The 6,785-nt window shown below is 36.8% G+C and overlaps 1 long non-coding RNA gene across 1 annotated transcript; it reads right to left on the minus strand.

Moving 5' to 3' along the window:
• Nucleotides 1-2,431: 2,431 nt before the first annotated feature.
• Nucleotides 2,432-4,016, minus strand: LOC110790946 (uncharacterized). The gene is made up of 2 exons (XR_002533980.2): nucleotides 3,492-4,016; nucleotides 2,432-2,849 (listed from the first exon to the last, which is right to left on the minus strand). It is a non-coding gene; the product is annotated as an uncharacterized lncRNA (long non-coding RNA).
• Between the last annotated feature and the right edge of the window lie 2,769 nt (nucleotides 4,017-6,785).

Here is a 6,785-nt window from a genome sequence, read left to right on the forward strand (position 1 = left end):
CTGTCTTGCCTATCTCGGTCTGGAAGCCAGCCAGGATTTGCCGCAAAACACCCATAGAGACGGGTAGGTCTGGATTCTCATCTAACACAGTTTCTGCCAAGGGGTCCAAGTGTCCATCAGGGGGCGGTTGGTTTGCCAGATCATCTTCTTCACTGGACACCTACACCTCAGGGGGGGTTGGCGATGAGTATGTCTTGCTGCAAAGGTTTGCACGGCCTCAGCTGTGACTCTTTGGATAGGTGTCTGCTGATTTTCAAGCGGCATCTCCCTTTCCCTGGGTGGCCGCTCCTCACGTCCTGGACGCCTAACTTTGTTCTCGGGCCGTTGATCTTCCATGTTTCCGCACCTCCCCACAGACGGCGCCAAATGTTGTGGGGTTTTTCCGATCAGCTAGTGACAAGGAGGTTTCCGGTCTGACATGGCACGATCTCGGCTCCGACCTGCAAAACAAGAATATTGCTCTCGGAATATTCCCTCTGATGCCTAACTAAGTAAGGGTATTTAGAGAGAGAAAGTAGAGAGAAGACAGAGCATAAAGTATTTTGTGGTTGTTGTGTAATTGAATGTCGTTGTCCTTGGGGCTTGGATCCTTTTATAGTACTAGGTTATGGAAGGAATGCCCTAGAATCTCTCCAATATGATTGTTTAAGCTCTGATGGGTTGACATGTGTCCCTTGCCTTGTGCAGCTAGCATGATTGATGGCATAAATGGGCTTTTGGGCTTTTGTGCATGATAGAAAGATGTATAGGCTTTTCTCCCATATGTTGACAATGATTGATTTTAACTCAAGCTTGATTGTGTAATCAGGATCAGGATGACTTCTCATTCTTGACATGCAAGGTTTGCCATGTCACATGGCAATTAACGGTCCACGTAGGACAGACTACAGGGCACAACTGAGACCATGTGTCACTCTTCAATTGGGACAAGTGGCGTGGTAATTTTACCCATTACACCCTATATCTATTTATACATATCCATGATTAGACCTGGAAAATGGATCCTATGGATTGGGTTCTAATCGCGTCCATTCGAAGCGGGTAATTTTGAGGTCATTCTACTTCAGAACGGATTCGGGTATGGGTCGGTTTCATTCGGGTTTCAGGTTATTTCGTTTTTTTGATAATCGGGTCGGATCTGGTTTGGGTCCGAACTTTAGGTCAGTATCGGAGCGAGTCAATATCGGATCGGTTCAGATTTTCGGGTTAGATCGAAATTTTTGGGTTAAATTAGTAGTAGTATTTTTGTTGTTGTTGTTGTTGTTTTTTTTTTTTATTTATTCATTTATTATTTAACAATAGGTTTTACAAAAAAAATAAGGGTTACGAGTTAAGCATATACGGTTCGAAGTTCAATGGTTTATGACATTATGGTGTGGGAGTTATAGTAATTGGTAATCTATAATTTAACTGTAAAATTTTCACATTTTTACAAGTGATATATTTGGCAATTTCTAATCTTAATTCTAGTAATTTACGGTCGAGAAGACGAGACCTTAGACATGATTTTATTTTCTTATCATTTGTTGAAAGATATGATCTTTATTTAAATGGGCCAAAAAGAAGATAGGAATTATTAAACTAACATTTCGTTCTATTTTTTATATTTTAATCTATTTTTTACATTGAGACTATTATAACAGAAAATGTAATAATTTTATAAAAGAAAATAATAATAACCATAAATAGTAAACTAAATAATACTCCATCCGTCACAGATTAGTTGTTACACTTTTTTTTCGTACGTCCCAGATTAGTTGTTACACTTCTAAATTAGAAATGACCCCACAATTATTATATTGTCTCTCTTTTCCCACTAAATTTTTTTTAGTCCCCACACCCCCTTTCATTCAATTGATAAAAAACCCACTAACTCCTATCACATGTACTTTTTCAATAAAATAACAATTGATAACCAAACAACCACCTATCCTGGGACGGAAGGAGTATTAAAAGCTAAAAAAATGTGTACTCCTTATTTTAAAATTGGTAAATTCGAGTTACTCTTCGGTTTGTATTGGTTTCGGATCTTCGGTTTCGAACGGTTCGATTTGACTTAAATTTTACAGTTATTTGGGTTAATTTAGTTTCGGGTGAAACGTAACTTTGATTCGAGACAGTTCGGATCATTCGGGATCGGATCATTTCAGGTCAAATCAGTTATGGGTCGATTTTGGATCGTATCTATTTGTTTTCGGTTAATTTCGAGTCGTAATTTTGGTTCTAAGTCGGGCTACATATCAGAATCTGGATTAGTTTGGCAGGTCTATTCACGATGGAGTTGGCTTAGTCAGTGACACAGGAAAGAAATGTGTAGAAATATGCTTTCCACATACCAATCATGAATTATCTTAGCACCTTCTAAATTACTAACATATGCATCAAGTTGGTAAAATATTCAGCAAGCTTTTACGTACCAACTTGGAGAAAATTCAGATAAATCTAATATAATTTAATATATATATAGATTTACATTCAAATGAGAAAACACTTTATAATGAGAAGAATGAGAAGAAATCTACACCATCCAGATCAAGGGTCGAGATTGAATTTAATTTCTTTTATTTTTTTTAAACGCTTTTATTTTACTGCTTCCCCGATCTTCTTCCTTCCAACTACCAAATATCCAGGATCTTCTTCCTTCCAACTACCAAATATCCAGAATCGTTTTCTCTCTCATCCTGAAGCACTCAACAATGGAAGCTAAAACCCTCTTCTTCCTCGTTTTCTCTCTCCTCTCCTCTCCCCAACCAGCCACCGCAACCCCACCGCTATTCCGCCCAACCAGCCAACATTCGAACTTCCATAATTGAGCTTGATTTTCTCTCTCCTCCTAAAGCATTCAACCCCTAAAATTGTAATTAAATTCGATTAAATAAAATTATTTACCTCTTCAACGACAACATCACAATCTCTTCATACAAAAATAAAAACGGTTAAGAAGAGATGTTCATGGATACCAAAAGTTCAGAAATTTTGCTCATTAAAATTATTTTTGCTCATTTAATTTTTTTTCTCATTTTTCAAGATTACACACCAAATGAGCAAATGTATTTGCTCGTTTGTACGAAATGAGCAAATGTATCTGCTCATTTGTACGAAATGAGCAAATGTATCTGCTCATTTGTAAGAAATGAGCAAATTTCTCAAACTCTTCTTATTCCTTTTCAAGATTTTGTACTACTAAACACCAAGAACGATAAGAAAAACAGATCTAATCAACGCAAATTTTTCTAGATTATTGCTATTTTCGGAAAAATAACTCATTTGTATTTTATTTGCTCATTTATACAATTACACTAATTGAGCAAATTTAATTTACTCATTTGAACAAGATGAGAAAATATAACTTTTGATGAGCAAATCCTGACTTCAATTAGCTGTTATTTATTGGAGCAACTCATAATTGGTATTACTAAGAATTCTACCATAATACAATTACTCCCAGAAGTCGACCCGACATCCTATAAACTGCCCAATTAGAATCTCACCAATTAGATCCATGTTGTAGTGGTGGTGGGGTTGGATTAGGGTCGAGCACCATGTATGGCTGGTGTCGGCATTGGGTTTGTCGGAGTAAACAATTGAGACTTATCATCATTTGAAGATTTTGAATTCAAAAAATTGAGAAGAGAGAAGGAAGGTGAATGGAAGATTTGCAGAGACTACATCCGTAAAAATGGCGGTAGTAGGATTAAAAAAAATCAATTAAATCACCAGAACCACTAGTCGAACCACCAGGAGAAGCTACCAAGAAAGAGGAGAGAGAAAGGATGGAGAGATGGAGGAGGAGAGAAAAGGAGTGGAGGGTGGGATTTGATTTCCGGAGTTTTTTTTAGTTCATTAAACAGATTAATTTTGTGCCGTTGGATTAATTAGCCTCATTCTCATTTGAGTGTATATTTGCTGAATTATTAGAGCGCCACATAGGATTAATATTGATTTCGGCCAATGAAAAATATTATTTCTAATTTACTTTTGAATTAAAACTATCGAGTGCCACATAGATAATTAATTAGGCGCCACATTGATATTTTAATTAGTTAATTACTAATATATACAACTCCATCCAAAATCAAACACTCTAATAATTAAAAATCTGATGGTTTTGACCAATGAAAAGATAAGATTTCGAAATTATTTATGAATTAAAAAAGTTGAGTGCCACGTAGATAATTAATTAGGTGTCACGTAAATACTTTTATTAATTACTACTAATATATACAATTCCAATGAAAATCTAACACTCTAATAATTAAAAAAAAAAATCTAAAATAAAATTCAATCCAAAATCAAACACTAATCTAAAATAAAATTCAATACTAAATCAAACACTAACCAAAAATTAAAGTGCCGCGTAGGAATCTGATGGTTTTGACTTTTGACCAATGAAAAATTAGATTTCGAAATTATTTATGAATTAAAAAAGTCGGGTGCCATTTACATAAATAATTAGGTGCCACATAAATATTTTTATTAATTAATTACTAATACTACGTATATACTGTTAGGTTATGACAAATATAAAGCATATATATTTCATGCGAAAAACCATAAAGCCAGGAATCCAAATTAATTGCCACATAACAATTAGCATAATTTAGGATACATACTTATGTAGCGTGCCCTCCCTAGCTGCTCCCGAACCGAACAAGAACAAGCTTAGGACTCCAAATGTCGTCCCTCCGTAGATAGTCCACAGCACCTTCGGATCCGCCTTAGATTTAATTAGAATTCAACCTAAGGTTTTAAGTTATTCGAATATAATTTGTGGCAAATTATTAACATTAGTTTTAACCTTAAAACTATGTGAATACTTGAATTGATGTGTCATAAATTGTGATTGCCATCACCTATTTATAGGGTAGGATCATCGGAACTAGAAACCTACTAGGATTCAACTTATCTAATCTTATTAGAATTAGATACTAATTAAATCTATTAATTTAGTGTTTAACTCGACAACTAATTCTAGTAGTTTTAGGAAAATAGTATAATCGGATAAAACCTAGAAGCTTAAGGATTCGTAACTTGCACGAACACACCAACACGTACGAACAGCCCACGAAGGGCATGCCCGTGCGCGCGGTGGGCTGGCTCGGCCCAGCAGCTGCAACGCAGCCCACAAGGGGCGCGCCAGCTTGCTGGCCTTGCCACACGCTGGGCCTGGCCTTGCGCGCTGCTTGGCTGGGCCTTGCGTGCCTTGGCGGTCTGCTGGCTCGCCTTGTTGTGCGCGGGCTTCGCTAGGCGCAAGCCTGGCTTCGTGCTGGTCATTGCGTCTAGCAAGCTCGTCAGATGTTTATTTCGTACGACGCGCTTCCGATTAGTTTTCCGATTCCGGAATTCATTTCCGATTCGAACAATATTTAATATTTCCGATTCCGGAATTAATTTCCGTTTCGAACAAATATTTAATATTTCCGATTCCGATAATATTTCCGATTCCGACAATATTTCCGTTTCCGGCAATATTTCCGATTCCGACAATATTTCCATTTCCGATATTTTCCGATACGTACCATGTTTCCGTTTCCGGCAACATCTACGACTTGGATAATATTTATATTTCCGATACGATCCATATTTCCGTTTCCGGCAATATCATCGTTTCCGGAGTATTCATAATTTGCCTTTTGACGATTTTAGCTCCAACTGGAACCGAGATCCTTCGACTCCGAATATCCATAAATGGAGTATTTAATTCACTTAAATACTTGATCTGTTCACGTACTATTTGTGTGACCCTACGGGTTCAGTCAAGAGTAAGCTGTGGATTAATATTATTAATTCCACTTGAACTGAAGCGGCCTCTAGCTAGGCATACAGTTCACTTGATCTCACTGAATTATTAACTTGTATAATTAATTAATACTGAACCGCATTTATTAGACTTAGCATTGAATGCATACTTGGACCAAGGGCATTATTTCCTTCAGTCTCCCACTTGTCCTTAGGGACAAGTGTGCATTTCCTAATTCCTTTGTCGCTTGATGCTTGCTCATGAACATAAGGTAAGAGTTGTCATCCTTATTATGTCCAGAGGTATTTCTCGGTTTCAGAGTTCAACTGATCAAATAAACAGATAATCATAGCCTATGATTCATCTGAGCACGGCCATGCATTTTACAGTTTCTAGCTCTCCGAGTGGCCTTGTACAACTTTCAGCATCTCATCTCGATTTATGGGAGGACAATCCCAATCTTGCGATCTTGAGAATAGACTTCGTTTGATAGGTGATTACCCAAGCGTTGCCGTTATAGCCTCCTTTTACGGTGCGACGGTTGACAACGTCAAATTAACCAGTTCTCAAACAAGTAATCTCAAATCACTCAGGTATTGAGGATTAGTGTCTAAAAATTTTACTGAAATTTACTTATGACAGATTTTCATCTCTTACAGTAAAGTTTCATAGGTCTTTCCAATACTAGTCTTCCCAAAGTAAGTATCTATGCAAATGATTGCGACATTTCCATGTCCACATAGTTCAAGAAACAGAACTACTAGTCATCTTGCATTCTAGTCGTCTAGCGTTTTCTATGCGTCCATCTTTATAGAAAACTTCCGACCATGGACCTTTTTCAACTTTTGACATTCAAGTTCACTTGATAGACATTTCTTAGTCACAGGACTGGTCCTGACAGTCTATCTTGAATATATCGTCAAATTTGAAGGGACTCATCATTTAATACTAAACCAAGATTAAATGGAAAATGAAAATACATTTCATATATGATAAATGTTCAACCCTAATGTTTTACAACCATGGGCCTCAAACCCATCTTTAA

This window comes from Spinacia oleracea, chromosome 4 (genome assembly GCF_020520425.1).
Source record: "Spinacia oleracea cultivar Varoflay chromosome 4, BTI_SOV_V1, whole genome shotgun sequence".
NCBI classification, from domain to species: Eukaryota; Viridiplantae; Streptophyta; class Magnoliopsida; order Caryophyllales; family Amaranthaceae; genus Spinacia; species Spinacia oleracea.